The following is a 15,761-nucleotide window of genomic DNA, read 5'->3' as shown; positions in this document are numbered from 1 at the left end:
TAATCAACTTTTGCCTGCTTGCATGCTAAATCGCTCAGTCGTGTCTGACTCTGTGACCCAACGGGCTGTGGCCTGCCTGTAGCCTGCCAGGCTCCTCTGTCCATGGGATTTTCCAGGCAAGAATCCTGGAGTGGTTGCCATGCCCTCCTCCAGGGTATTTTCCCAACCCAGGGATCGAACCCTCATCTCTTATGTCTCCTGTGTTGGCAGGCAAGATCTTTACCACTAGCGCCACCTGGGAAGCTCTGCTCCAATATAAAACGGGAGTGTGGTTTCAGATTGGCTGTGTCGGCAACAGGCAAGCTGTGGGCTCTCCCACAATGCACTGCTCTGCGATCCCGAGGCACAGCCGCTCCCGCAGACATGGAGACAGGTCAGGCCGTGCCATCTCCACAGCAGCCTCACCACCAGCTCTAAAAGAGGTGCTTCCAGAACCCAGCGCCACAGGTTTTATCTTATGAAACACACACTGGTCTTACTTTTGATTTATCATAATAGCAGCCCGTGCCTTTTTTTTTTTTAAACCGCATCGCTTTTTTCCAAAGCACGTTCACGTTTGCTACCTGATGGACGTCAGGCCACTAATAATTTTCCCATTTTGCCCATAAAGGACTAAGACCATTGCAGTTTGACTAAGGTCACAGAGAACGTAAGCAGTAGAGTTGAAATCCACATCAGCCTTCTATGGGAGCCATGCCCCAACTCTCGACACACCCAGGTGAGCACTTCCTTGTCCATAGACTGACAATCTGGGGAGGGCTTCCACACGGTGGATTTGCAAACAGCCCTTGGAGATGGCTTTCCAGTGAATTGTGGGGGTTTTATTTCATTTTGGGTCACAGATCATCTTTTTGATCTTGCTCAATCCTAAAGGAAATCAGTCCTGAATATTCATTGGAAGGTCTGACGCAGAAGCTGAAGTTTCAATACTTTGGCCACCTGATTCGAAGAGCTGACTCTTTTGAGAAGACCCTGATGCTGGGAAAGATTGAAGGCGGGAGGAGAAGGGGACGACAGATGATGAGTTGGTTGGATGGCATCACCAACTTGATGGGACATGAGTTTGAACAAGCTCTGGGAGTTGGTGATGAACAGGGAAGCCTGGCATGCTGTAGTCCATGGGGTCGCAAAGAGTCAGATATGACTGAGCGACTGAACTGAACCGAACTGCCTTATTTAAAACCATAAGAGTGAGTCAGTGTTACCCACACTCACCCAACAGGTGGTAGAGTGATGGGCCTTTGAACTATGCTTGTGGTGGAGCCTGCCTGGGGTTAAGTCTGGAACAGTGAACTCTGCTGTGTGAAAAACAAATCACTAAAAAACATATTTTGAAAAATTGGAAAAATAAATAATTAAAAAAGTGCCCAATTTCAGTTTTGAAAGATATGTGTGAGAGAATTCGTATTGAGTTGTGCCATGGTTTTCCTCCCCCCAGAACCTCTTTTGTTATGCAGAAGTTTCTCTGAAGGTGAGCAGCTTGACCTGCACTAATGTGACAGTATACGTCCAGTGGTGAGATCTTGGGCAGACGGAACAGATGATTTGGAGAATGGGACAGGGAAAGAGAGCAAAGGGGCTGTTAGCATGGACACTCGGGCCTGGAGAGCCATTTCTGAGTGGAGGCAGGGAAAAAAATGAGCCAGGCCACGAGGGTCCTTGCATGGTGCCTCCGCGCCACACCTGGGAACGGGGACTTGAGAAGTGGTTGACGTGTTTATTTGGTGTGAGGTCAGCTACAGCTCTGAAAGCAATAACACTATTCCCATAAAACAGAACTCCCAGGCTGGGCCACCAACCTGCTTGCTGCCAGAGAAGGATGGTGGCCTAATAAATGAGACATTGCTGTCAGCTCTCCGTAATTGGAGGATTCATTCACTTTGTGAATTATGCAGGCTCTTCCTTGGTCTCCCATCTCCATCCCATCTATTGCTTTAACCCCTTTCTTGTTTTGTGCTGCTTCTTTCAGATGAAGATGAACGGAAAAGAGATTTGATCTCTGTGCCTATTAACCATGCCAATAGAAGGTTGTGTGAAAAACGAAGCTATTGGTAGAAGTTTGGAAAAAAATCTAGTGATTAGACCAGCAGAAGACCTGAACTTCGGAGAAGACCACAAATGAATTAAAAGCCCAGTTCTCTTTTCAAAAGCTAACACGAAATGAGGATGGGTTTTATACAAAAGCAGCTGCTCCTGCCAGTGAGCTTATGCATGTCTGTCTTTCATATGCCACAGTCAGACCTAGGAAATTCCCTGGGAAGTCCCCTCTACCACAGTGCTTGCCGTTTCTCCATTTGACTATAATTCTATTGACTCTTGGGAGATTGATCTTCAGGAAGCTCTTATCACAAAACAGCTCTTCCTGGAGTGAGGAGAGAGCATGGTACCTGGGAAGACAAAGGGAGTGGACTGGGACATGGGAATCTGGTTCCCATTTTAGTTCTACAACTAGCAGCCTGGTGGCTTTAGGAGGAGCCTGCCATTTCCCTGGCCTCAGTGGTTTCATCTGTAAATTGGAACGGCCTGGAGACGATAAAAGTGAAAGCATCCATCACCATGCCTGGAAGTGCTCAAGAAATGATTCTTTCCTGCCTGCTGACTTCCATTTTCCATCTGTAAGGTAAGGAATTGAACAAGAAGATCTCTTGTCCACTCTAATGCTTTAAGGTTAAGTCACTTTTAGGTCTCTATTGGTGACATTTTAAGAAATTGCCGACTAACATTCTGTGGTTGTAGTCTATTAGATTCCATCCAATCAGAATAGTGTTGTGATTGTGACTTTGTATTATGATTTTTTATTTTCCCTTATCCTGATTTTTATTTTCTATTTTATGGCTTGTGCTTTATTAAGTTGTCATAAATCCTTTCGGGTATAAGAAAAGAAGTATAACAAACTGGATGAAAGAATGCCTTAATGGAAAGCCAGAGAATAAGGCTAATACTAATAAACTGCTTTGATTGGCTACATACTATGTATGAGGAACCATGCTAAGCACTTTATTTAGGTCACTTAAGCACATTAGGTCTCTTAAAGGCTCACAATAACCCCTTGAAGTTATAATTATCATCCCCATTTTATGGATGAGGAAATTGAGTCTTTGAGATACCAAGCAGGTTGTTCAAGATCACACAGTTAATGAGTGTCAAAGCTGAGTCACAACTCCAAGTCTGGCTAAATCAGGGCAGTGGTGGGCTGACAATAGGCTCCCAAAAAACCTAAATCAAAACAAAACTCTAAATCCCTGATATAGAGTATTTACTGATTTCCATCATGTAAATACCTTCACCATGACCAATTTCGAGTTTCTAACAGTTAAATCAGCTAAAAAAAAAAAAAATCCCAAATATTTAACAATCTGTTCTTGCAAGCCAACAGGAGCCAACGCCAAAACACTCCAGAAAAAGCCTGAATCATCACCACTGAGATACACTACCTCCCCGGATTATAGGCTGAGGTTGGGGATAATAGAAAACAAAGAAGAAAGGGAAGATGGTCATAAACAGAGAAAGTAGAGAGATGACAGATTCATTCATTCATTCCACACAGGCTTACTGAGTGCTGGCGAAGGACCAAGCATTGTGATATGTGCTTTGGATTTGGGCAAGAGTAAGATAAGCAGGGTGCCCAAGCCAAAAAGTCCAGAACGTGTGGGGGAGAAAGCAACACTCAAATAATTGAACACATTATGTGAAACAAGTATGTATGAGTCTACAGGAGCCCAGCAGAGGGAGGAATGAATTCTGTCTGAAGGATGCAGTTAGCGACACACACATGGGGACTCCTAGGTAACACACATTGTTCTTCCTTCCCAATTTGTAAAGAGGTTTGCCTCACTAGAGAGGTGTGCTCAGCTTAGAATTCTGCATTTCTGATTATAGAGAAACTAAAGGTGGGATTAAGAAAGGGACAATGATATAGAAAGTAAGCTCTTTGAGTTTGTTGTCTGATTTACCCCTATATTCCTGAGACCTAGCACCATGCAGAGAATGTAGTAAGCCCCTAATAAATATTTGTTGACTGGATAAACCACTGTTGAATAATGATTTATGAGCTTCAGAGAATTTTGCTTGAGGAAAGAGGACTGATAATAGGTAAGAAGTAAGCACTATAAATGGGCTTCCCTGGTGGCTCTAGTGGTAAAGAATCCACCTGCCAGTGAAGGAGATGCAGGAGACCCAGTTTCGATCCCTGGGTTGGGAAGATCCCCTGGAGGAGGGAATGGCAACCCGCTTCAGTATTCTTGCCTGGAGAATCCCATGGACAGAGGAGACTGGCAGGCTGTAGTCCACAGGGTTGCACAGAGTAGGACACAACTGAAGTGACTTAGCACAGCACAGCAAGCAATGTAAGTGCATGGAGGATCATGCAGAAGAACAGAGTAAGGGGGGGCAGTATATGGGCAGGGGCTCCAGGTGCCAGGATGGAGGTAAGGGCCCAGAAGGTTGTGTGGCATGCGATGCTGCCACCTGTTGTGCTGGCTGGCCTCTCTGAGGATGATCAGAGGACGGGGCAGATCTCTGGCTTCCTCTGAGAAGCAAGATGTCCTGTCACATGCCTGCAGATGTATTTGGTGAGCTGGGGAATGCCAGGAATGATACCATTCATTGTTTGACTTCAAAGTTCAATATGGGAAGTGTTAGTTACTCAGTCATGCATGATTCTTTGAGACCCCATGGACGGTAGCCCACCAGGCTCCTCTGTCCATGGAATTCTCCAGGCAAGAATATTGGAGTAGGTTGCCATTCCCTTCTCCAGGGGATCTTCTGGATCCAGGGATCAAACCCAGGTCTCCTGCATTGCAGGCAGATTCTTTACCATCTGAGGCACCAGGGAAGCCCTCAGTATGGGAGAAGCTAACAAGTCATTGGTGCGATGAAGTTTGAGGATTTTAGTGGATTTCCTTCACATTTGTTTGTTCTTCTCTTCCTCTGATTATCTGAGAGGAGGCTGCTGTTATGGAAAACCAGGTAGTTTGAATATTCATTCTTAGGACTTAGGAGTGGTTTTGTAAGAAATGGGTCTGCTACTAATGTGTAATTTGTAGATTATTTTCATCATAACAATGCCTTATACGTGTGGATGGTTCCTAGCTGCAAAGGTTTTTCCGGTAATTACTTTTGATGCCTCTTCAAGACAGTCCCATGAGGACATTAGAAAAGATGTGAGTGGCTCTATTTTACTAAAGAAGTCAAATAACTCAGAATCACAGAACTGAGTTCTAGTAGAGCAAGGGCCCAGGATCTGTCATTCCAGACACAGAGACCTCCGTGTCCTCCTGGTTTCTTTTATGATAATACCTGCCTCCTGGAATGAGCTGGGACCCAGCAGTGTCCAGGAATGGTCTGTCTTGGTATTCGAGAACTTTTTTCTCTATAGTGAAAAATGGAACCTGCCTGCCCCAGTTTCCAAGCCACCTCATGATTCGAAAAGCAATTGCTTTAACTCTGACAAAATTAGGCCACCTCCAACCTAAATGGAGCCCGTTTCAGAGTAAGACCCTGCCTGGAGACAGCTCTTTCCTGGAAGGATAACAAAAGCATGCTTATGTGTGTATTTCACTTGATGGAAAGGAATCCCCAGTGAAGCCATTTTTTCCCCCTGAATTCTCCCAAGTCCAGAATGTGTCCAAGTTTCCAAGATAATCTCAGAAGAGCCATTCATCTATGAAGATGGCCAAACTGTCTTCCAGCTCAGTAGACAAGGTCTGTTCAAGAGAAAGAAGGTGAGGGGGTGAGAATAGGGGTGTGGGAAGAGGGTGAGGGAGGCAGAGAGTGAAGGAGTAAGACATGCAAGGAGAAAATGTGTGTGGACGAATGCTGACGGGGAAAGGAAGGAGACCAAGGGGCCAGCCCTGACTCCGGAGTCCCAGCTGCCAGGGACATTTGCAGCTGACTCTTTCTAGAACCTGTCACGGTCTGCCTGGCGAGCTGTCACTTCGCATCACTTGCCTCTCGCTGAGGATCTTTGTGTCATCACTGTCATGAAGAAACCTGGCAACTGGCAAAGAATTTCCTGGGGCGCCACCTGATATGCCATTATTTGCTTCTTATCATCTTAGTAGAGTAGTTACACCGCTGTCAGAGGTAATGGAGACCATGCCACTAAGAAAATTGGCTGTAATTTATTTATCAATTGTTTCTGCATACCACAAAAGCGGCCTTCTACTTTACAGTTGCGTCTAAGGTATTTGAGAGCCCCTCAAGTTCATGGTTTTCCGGTATTCTAAGTTCTACTTATGGCCTTTCCTGTATATGACACACAACACCACCCTTGTGGCTTGCAGGCCGTTTTCTTCTTTGCTTTCTTTAGTCACAAATCATCCTGAGGCATCCCTTAAGTGCATTTGTATTGTTAAGTGCACCGGCTTGATTTGGTGTTAATTCAATTTGAGTGCCCTTAATATCTTGTGGGGGTGATGCAATGCGGGCCGCCTGTACCTTGTAAAATCGGGTCCCAGTTCTGCCTGGGAGCAAAGCACCTTTCCCATAGCCATTTACCAAAGTTGCTGATAAAATTTTCATAAGGGAACCTTTTTAGTCTGACCCTATTGTGTTATTGTACCATTAAGTCTCGGAGAACTGAGCTGGCTTCTAGTGACAGCTTATCACGTTCTCCATTATTGCTGGCTGCATGAAGAGCTAACGGGCTGGGTGCAGTGCAAGCCCCCTCCCCCCTCCCACTTCTGGTCCGTTCTGGGAAAAGCTTACGGGCCAGCACCTAGGGGCTAATGTGTGATTGTCTCTCTGTGGGTGCCAGAGAGCTGAGCTCTCTTTCTGATGAGCCTGGGAAAGCTTGAGGGGCCCTGAAGGACTTGGTGGAGCCTTCGTGACAAGAAGGGGAGAAGAATGGGCTGAAACAGAGTGAGAATTACAAAGCACTTTGCTTAAAAAGCAACCTCCAAAGCAGTAATGATAATGTTGACACCACTTTGACACATAGCTGAAGGTAGTGGATTGGGCCAGGATCTTTGGAAGGTTGGCATTAGAATTCTGACACCATGATTAACTCAAAAAAGAACTCCTAATGCTGGGGTTTGGGTATACCTGGGTTTGCATCCAGCCTCATTCATTGGCTTACCTGCCCTGTGACCTTGATCATGTTTAGTCTTGGAGCTTCAGGGTTCCATCTGTGAAATGGGAATATCAAGGTCAACTCCATAGGCTTTTTGTGGTGATGACGTGAGTGTGGAGTGTGGCTGGCACTCACACAGCATGTCTTAGGGTTATCTTAGAATCTCAGAGGTTAGAAGGTGAGAAATCTGGTTCACATGGTAAAGAAATTAGCTGGCTACCACAAGATGAAAAAATGAAAGAGAAAAATCTAGAAATCTGGTCTCCAGACCCTCATCTAGGTGTCTTTTCATCCTTCTCATTGTCTACCCGATGCTGTCCACAGACATCAGGAACTTGGTTGGATTTGGGGTGCAAAAGGCCACACTCCACTTCCCTAATGATGGTATTTCTTAATAGCAGACGAAAGTGCTTCTCAGTCCTTCTGCTTGTGTTGGTGGAAATGGCTTGAGCCTGTCTAACCATGTGAGCCTAGGCCCCGCTTGTCTCTGCTGCTCTGGCTGAAAAAGCTCGGTGGTCTGAGAAAAGAAATGGAAGGTGCTCTTTCTAAAGAACATTTAAACATCATTGTTATAAAAGCAATACATGTTTACTGTGGACATGAGGAAATCTAGGTAAAATATAGAAACTCTAGTGAAAGAAAAAACCTCACCTGTAATCCTACCACCTGTGATCCTAGGCTGCTGCCATGTGTTTCCTTTCAGGCTCCTTTCCGTGCCCACACACATGCTGGCTTGTTCAGGCCCTTGCTCGCTGCAGTGTATTTTAGGCATTAAAAGTGCAGTCTGGCTCCACAGGCAAATCATTTAACTTTTCCACTGTTGTTTCCTCGTCCATAAACTAGGGCTTCCTCAGAGGGTGGATCAGAGAAGTAAATGAGCTCATCCACCTGACACACAGTATGGAGCACACACAGGAAGCCCTGCCGAGGTTTCCTTAGGATGAGGATTATTCAGTATAAATCTGGGATTACCGTATAATCTGCTGGAATTACGGCTCTTATGGGGGCCATTTCTTCTTTGCTCACCCCCAGTTGCTCAACTCTGATGCTTTCTTAAACTGCTCATCCAGACAGGGTCTCAGGGTCAGACTGACCCCGCCCTTCCCCGGCTGAATGGTGATAATCATGTGTTCATCTTTCCAAAGGGTTAAGGCACGAATTCTCACAACTTGACTCCTGGTGGGCGTATTAGACCCACTTTATAGGAGGGAGAACCAAGGTGGAGCAGGCATTGAAGTGGCTGTATGAGGTCTCCAAGCAGATGGGGTGGATGTCCTGGTTGCCGAGAAACGAACAGGGCCACCCATAGGAGTGGTTGGGCTACCCTGGGCTTAGGATTTGCCTTTATTACACTGGAGATGAGGCTTAGATGGTACAAGGAGGAAGGCTGAAATCACAAGAAGACAAGTTCTTGTAAACGAATATCTCATGGAAAAGCTCTGGGAGTCTCGTTGATGTGTGTTTGTCTGTGCACACGTGTGTGTCATCTTTTTGGTGTTTTAAAGCCTCCTTTCCTGGGATTCAAAGATTCTGAGAGCAAAAAATGATCATTTTAAGCCAGGCTGGGCAAGATAGGATCATAAATCAGAAAGGATGATAAGGGTCCAGCTTTGTGTGTGTGTGTGTGTGTGTGTGTGTGTAGCACATGCACAGAGAAGGCGCCAGTGTGCAAGCCTCTTGGGGTGAGTAGGAGGAGCGGACATGGGCCTGCAGAAGGGAGCTGGTTTTGATGAAATATTGGCTAACGCTTGGGGCACCGAAGGAGAAGAAGCTCTGGTCAGGGAACTGCGCTGCATTAGAATTTATAATAGATTAGTTTATCTGCCCCTTGATCTTCAAGGGTATTCAGGGGGCTGAGGATGAAGCATGTCTGCCTTGATTTTCACAGCAAGAGGAAACCTCTGGAACAGAATTCCCATCCTCTCCCCCTGCACAGCCCAAGGCGGTGAGAGCTTGCTATTCACACCACAGCTCAGGTCATTTGGAGGAGGCTGATGGTACCCAGGAATGCCGACATACTTCACAACATCACACGAGAAAGAGCCCACTCAGGTTCCTGAGGGGAGCTGCTGTCGGTCCATCCGGGTCTGGAGTGCAGCACTGGATGTGATGGCCCCTGCTCCCCATCCCGCTGCAGAAGTTTGCAATCCGTATTTATCCTCACTATCCGCAGGATTCCCTTCTCTCCATCCATCTGTCTGTCCTTCTCTCTCTTCCTCACTCACTCTCATGAAAAGGGGAGCCTGCTAGGGTGTTTCGGATGCTCTGCTTCAAACGCCAATGAGCAAAGCGGCCAGGAAAGAAAGAATGAGAGGTGAAGTGTGGTTTGATGTCTTGGGGTGCTGGGGAGATGATTCATATAACATGAGCCCCTTGGGGCCCTTGGTTAAATCCCAGGCTAGCACCCCTCCCCGACTCCGGCTGAACTGGAACTCTGAAGTCCAGCCAAGGAGCATTGCTGGTGCTCCCCTGGCAAACAATAGGAGGGCCAGAGGCAAAGTCCAGGGGAGGGGTGGTTCTTTCACTGGAAAAATTACCTGCTGGGAAACAAGGAATCGTATGATGTGTGCGGTGAGAATTCCAGTCAGGAAGGACCTGGCTGTTGCATTACAAGGCCACTTTCTGAAGCCAGAGGGACTTGTATTGCCTGAGAGGCCTGCAGGCTCCAGCTAACGTGGCTGTGGCAAGTCTCTGGGAGGGCATGGTGATGAGGGGCTGCGAGCCAGGGCTCTGGATGCCAGGTTGGGAATGAGGGGGGTGGAAGCTGGGGAGGGGGCGTCACTGTCCTCAAACTCACTCTCCTAAGGCAGGAGGGAGACCCAGTGGCGAGAGGGGCTGCCTGCTTCCCAGCTAGCCAAGGGCAGTGCGGTCTCCATTGCCCCCACCTTAGGCTTTGTTTGACATCCCCTATGTTTGGCCACCCTCTTTCCACCCCCAGCTTCTTAAAACCTTCCCCTCTCTCACTGGACCCTCTCTCTGCTTCTCTCTTTTTATGGAAGTTGCAAATCATCTTTCATTGAGGGCAGCCCCTTTCCCCCAGGCTTCCTTCATGTAGGTATGGTGCAGAGACTTTGGGGCAGCTGACCCAGGTCTGGCCAGGTGATCCGGTGAGCCAAGATGATCCAATCAGAAGCAAACCTGGAACTTCTGTTGGAAACTTTTGTTGGACTTTGGGGATGGAGAAGTTCCTATCAGGATTGGAAAATCTGTGTGAAAGTGAAGCTACTGGAAAGGGAAGAAGAGTGAAGAGGTGGCTAGAGATGAGTTTCTAATGGCATCCTTTGAGCACTAGGATCTGATGCAGAGTCTCCACCTGGACTCTTCAGTTTTACCAGCCAATACGTTTCCTCCCCTTTTCCCTTTCTTGTTCAAATTTTTCCTGCTACTTACAATTGAAAATGTATGTCTGTATGTTAGGTGGATATACTTTTCTCTCTTTCATGCATGGATCAGCTATGGCTATCTCCCAAAGTTGAGTGCTTAGCTTGCTCTTTTTCCTGACTCACTCAGGCTTTCCATGCACTCTGTGGTATCAACTGTGTGTGACCCCCATGAGAATGATCCTGACTGCCACATTTGTGTTTCTACCTTAGGTCTTATTCCTTGTATAACACATTTCTACATGGGTGTCATACACGAAGTCACACACAGCTAGCTGAAGTCAATATGTTACTCCTGATCCTTGGGAAGGATCAGGGGCCCCCTTTTCACGTTTCTCTTCTTCAGACTGGGCATCTGCTTCCTCTAGTTCAAAGTCAGGATATTTTTTGATTCCTTCTTTTCCTCTTTTCTGCCCTGTGTTGCATTATCCATCAAGCCTCAAGAATTTCTCTCGCGTATGTTGTTTTCCTTTATCTACTGCCATCCTCTGGTCTAAGATCTCATCGCGATAATCTCAAAAGCCTCTTACCTGGCTTTCAAACTGTCCCATCTATGTAGCACCCTCCAGCATATTTTTAACTTCTTCAAATACCTCTCTCACTTCACAGCTTACCTGGGAATGTTGGATTTCTCACTGTTGGGCATCTCAGTGTCCTTTGTTGCTGCTGCTGCTAAGTCGCTTCAGTCGTGTCCGACTCTGTGCAACTCCTGAGACGGCAGCCCACCAGGCTCCCCCGTCCCTGGGATTCTCCAGGCAAGAACACTGGAGTGGGTTGCCAGTTCCTTCTCCAATGCATGAAAGTGAAAAGTGAAAGGGAAGTCACTCAGTCGTGTCTGACTCTAGCGACCCCATGGACTGCAGCCTACCAGGCTCCTCGGTCCATGGGATTTTCCAGGCAAAAGTACTGGAGTGGCATGCCATTGCCTTCTCCGCAGTGTCCCTTAGATATTGGCATTCATGAGGTGTGAGAAGTCACAGAAACATCTTTCTGGAATACTAATTTAATCTGAAATCTTTCTTGGGGTGTGGAAAGTTAAGGGTTTTCATGAGAAAGTAATTAAAAAATGTTTTTATATTAAAACAGATTGATCTAGGGTTTCCCAGGTGGTGCTAGTGGTAAAGAACTCTCCTGCCAAGGCAGGAGACGTAAGAGATGCAGGTTTGATTCCTGGGTCAAGAAGGGGGCTTGGCAACCCACTCCTGTATTCTTTCCTGGAGAATCCCATGGAAAGGGGAGCCTGGCAGTCTGCAGTCCATAGGGTTGCAAAGAGTCAAACACGACTAAAGCGACTTAGCATATACACACAGATTGATCTCATTTAAAGAAGAACACAAAATGCATATGAATTTTAAAGATTAAATATTGATTTCAAAGAAGTTCTGAGATTGTAGACATCTACTTCCAGCCACCACCCAAGAGTTCTGGGGTTCCTTTTCCTATGCCATTGGGAAGAAAGTTTGGAGAAGCACTAACATGTTGAGTCAGGTCTCACGTCCTCAATTTGGTGTCTGCCTCAACTGCCCTGGTCTTTCCTACCCTCCTCCTTGTCTCTCATCATTTCTTGGAGGTAGAGGGCTTTCCTAGTTGTTCTTTGAACTCTGTACTCTCATTCCCAACTTCGTTTCTTGTCACTGTCTCCTTTATCCAGTGATTTCCCCTTTCTTTTTCATCAGCCTAAATCATCTGTCTCTTCCAGCCTTAATCACCAGCTCACAACAGTTTCTCCCTTCTCATACCCTTGTAGCTTTTGGCAATCCAGATCGATAAATGGATTATGTACTGGCCAAGAGTCACAAGCCTGATCAAAACCCTGACAGGGCTCCCTGTTATCTGGCTGTGGGATAAAGTCCAGATTCCTTGGCATGGCTTACTGGCTCTAGGCTGAGCTGGTCCCTGCCTGATGCTTCAGTCTCATCTCTCCTATGACTTCTGATCTTTGCCATCCAGACTTCAAGACCCATTTAGTGCACCTACAGCACAGTGGTCACTCTCACGTTTGTCTTAGCCCTCTTCATCCCCTTCTCCTTCCTTCTTGTCTTTATCCTGTACAGAAAGTAGTGAAGAGAGTGAGGTACAAAGAATGGCGCTAGAGAGGTAAAAGGGACCACATCATGTAGGGCCTCACAAGCCCTGATATTGAACTTTATTCTGAGGACAGTAGGAAATCATCAGTTGCTCTAAGTATGAATGTGACTACTTGGTTTATGCATTTTTTGTGGGGGGAGTGTGTTGCCTTGTTTTCTATTTCTCCCATTTTTATCATTGTTACTTTATACATATTGAATCTATATTGTGAAGTTCATATATCCCAATGATGGTTATATATAGTTCTTCTTTCCTGTTCTTCATATTCTCTTTTTTGGCTTAAATTCCATTTTCAGATATTGAAAGCGATGCCATGGCTTTCTTTGATTCATATTTTTGCTGAATATTTTTTCATCCTTTCATCTTTTTGTTTTATTTTAATTTTTCTCACAAACCACATATCGTTGAATTATATGCAAAAAATTTAGCTAATCTGAGTGTCTCTGTCTCTCCTATACTTAAATCTACTTATCCCCACAAATATCTCAGATCTATCTCTATTCCATCCTCCTATCATCTGTTATTGATCATCTATCATCTATGTATAATCTTACCCTGAACAAGTTGAATGTGTTCACATATCCTCATTCTTTTTGCTGTCCATTCCTTTCTCCCATTCCCTTGTTGATATTGTTTGAAACTTTTGTTCTGAGTTCTTATCAACACACTTATTTATTTTTATTTGTTTCTTTATTTTTTAGATAGCAAAAATTATAGTAATTATTTGAATTTCTTTATTTTCCATATTTCTTTTAGTAATCTCCTGGATTTATTCCTTACCTGAGTTGTCTAAATAGTTTGTTGTGTAACAAGCCTGCTAAAGCCTTGTATGTTTGAGAATATATCTATTGAGCTCCTAGATTTAAATGATAATTTGCCTGAATATAACATTCTACTATAAAACGCCTTTTTTTCCCCTTTAGTAACAGGTGTCTGGTTACTAGGAGGGGCTCTAGATTGATGGAGCTCCTAGAAAGGATCAGAGATGAGCTCCAAGGCAGAGTATCCAAGTCCCCCAGAACTACAGCATCTTACCTCAATTTTTTGCCCCTTCACAGGCCACAACTCTGGCCAGAATCCTCTTTTAAATGTTCTGAGAAAGTACCCTTGGAAGGAAGTGATCACCGTGGATAAGCTTTTCAAACTCTGGGTAGCAACCCATTAATGGGTGATGAACAGTTTAGTGAGTCAGCCAGTGTAGGTATGGGGAGGAGGAGGGAAGAGAGAGGAGGAAGAACAAGAAGGACAGAACATGAAGAACAAGGAGGAAAACGAGGAGGAGGAGCAGATGGAGGAGGAAGGAGAAGGGGCGGAGAGGGAGAAAAAATAGAATGGAATAGAACAAAATAGGCTGAAAAAAAGTGGAGGGTATCCCAATAGGAAGCACATTCTTCTGTGAAATTTTCTTTCATTTATTCAGGGCTGTATGTTTACTGAGTCACCACATAAAATGTGTCCTCTCATTGTGAGTGGAAGTCAAATTTGAAGAACATAGCTTTTGATGTGACCCACCAACCTTGAGGTGAGGGGGCAAGGAGGCAGTGCTTTGGTGGTTTACTCGCTCAATCGTGTCCAAATATTGTGACATCATGGATGGTAGCCCGCCAGGCTCCTCTGTCCATGGAATTTCCCAGGCAAGAATACTGGAGAGGGTTGCCATTTCCTTCTCTAAGGAATCTTCCCTACCCAGGAATTGAACCCAGGTCTCCTGCAGTGCAGGAGGATTCTTTTCTGACTGAGCCACCAGCAGAGGAGTGAAGCTCAAGACCGGCTGACCAGCCCAGCAGTTTGTCACTCCACAGGGTGTTGCACTGTTCTGGTTTTACCCTTGTCCCACCGACCATCTGGCTAATGTCATTGTCTTCTTTTCCACAGTAAGGCAGGAGATTATCTCCTGAAGGTAGTGGCAAGGGCAGAACTTGGGAGCTTCTTTGATCACTTTGCTCATACCTGCTGCCCCACCCACATTCAGTCTACCAAGGGCTTCCCCACAGTTTTATGTTAGCTCTCCAAATCCAGTCCTGCTTCTTCTTTCTGTGGTTCTTCCAGGTTGTTGTGTGGGAGGGAGCCAGCATCTCAGGCTGGTTTTCATGCTGTCAGAAAAAGCAGAAACCTTATTTGCAATCTGACCTAGAGCTACTATGGCCCATACCCTGCTCTTCCGTGTCCTTACCTTTAGCAGCCTTCATCCTCTTTCCACGCCACCCTAGGCCCTCCCACCTCATAAATCCTCCTGCTTCATTCTCTTCCTTCCCCCGTGCACTGTCTATTTTGACTTCTGCCATTGCCTGTGATTATTGGAAACCTCAGGCCCCAGTCAGCAGGGAAATTTATAGCTAAACAATTACACTGTTGAAACCCTGACAAGTCTACCCTGGTTAATGGCTTTGAAAATATGGGAGAGGTGTGAACACCTAAGTCTAGGAGGCTCCATGTTGTGGGTCCTACAAAGAAAGACTTGCAGGACTTACTTTAATGGGAATTGTTCATTTTCTCTTCCCCTTACATTAGTGTTCCAAATGCTAGTCTCACTCAATATGGATTCATTACCTAGAGAATGCCTTGGATATTTGGATAATCATCTTCTAAATAGTTTCTTTTTTCCCTTTCCTATTATGATTTTTGGAGCTTGGCCAACAACAATGCAACAGGCAGGCAGCAGACTGAGGGAAAAAGCAAACAGTGCTGGGTTACATTAGTAAATTATCGTCTATTAGATGCAGGTGGGATTCCTCAACTTCCCAGCCTGGCAGAAAGCTTTTAATAAAGCAGCATGAGAAGGGAAGAGCTGCTTTTGAGGTGGTGTCATGGAATCTGGGGAGGAAAGGATCTGACAGGAGAGTTCAGTGGTCAAAGACAAGACTCTGTACTGCTGGAAAAGTGGGTACCTAGGGGCGAGCCATCATGGGCATTCTGAAGAACTGGACCTCTGCCTTATCAGGGCAAGCAAATGACTGATCTGACCCGTCATTCCCTTGGAGCAGTTGTACCTGCATACCTTTTACATGACTTCCTGGTAGAGAGGTGTACTTTCCTGCCCTTTGACTTTAGAGTTGTCCAAGTGATTTGCCTTGGCCAATGGGAGGTTTGTAGATGAATTGTGAGCCCAGATTTGAAATACACACGTGAGATGAGACTTGCCATCTTGTGCTCCTACTTTTGCCATGGAAAGGACACGCCTCAAGAAAGTGCTCTTCCAGTGAAGATGAGAAACATGGGGG

At 45.6% G+C, this 15,761-nt stretch overlaps 1 long non-coding RNA gene across 8 annotated transcripts in view; it reads left to right on the top strand.

The window, feature by feature from the left end:
- Window positions 1–287: 287 nt before the first annotated feature.
- The window catches only part of LOC129649986 (uncharacterized), a 41,641-nt gene continuing 26,167 nt past the window's right edge, over window positions 288–15,761 (top strand). For all 8 annotated transcript variants that reach the window (XR_008713511.1, XR_008713510.1, XR_008713509.1 and 5 more), the window contains exons 1-2: window positions 288–718; window positions 1,970–2,620. This is a non-coding gene — a long non-coding RNA (uncharacterized LOC129649986). The remainder of the gene's footprint in view (window positions 719–1,969; window positions 2,621–15,761) is intronic.

This window comes from Bubalus kerabau, chromosome 4 (assembly GCF_029407905.1).
Source record: "Bubalus kerabau isolate K-KA32 ecotype Philippines breed swamp buffalo chromosome 4, PCC_UOA_SB_1v2, whole genome shotgun sequence".
Lineage (NCBI taxonomy): Eukaryota > Metazoa > Chordata > Mammalia > Artiodactyla > Bovidae > Bubalus > Bubalus kerabau.
The sequence above is the reverse complement of the archived record's forward strand: the minus strand, read 5'-3'. Positions and strand labels throughout refer to the sequence as shown.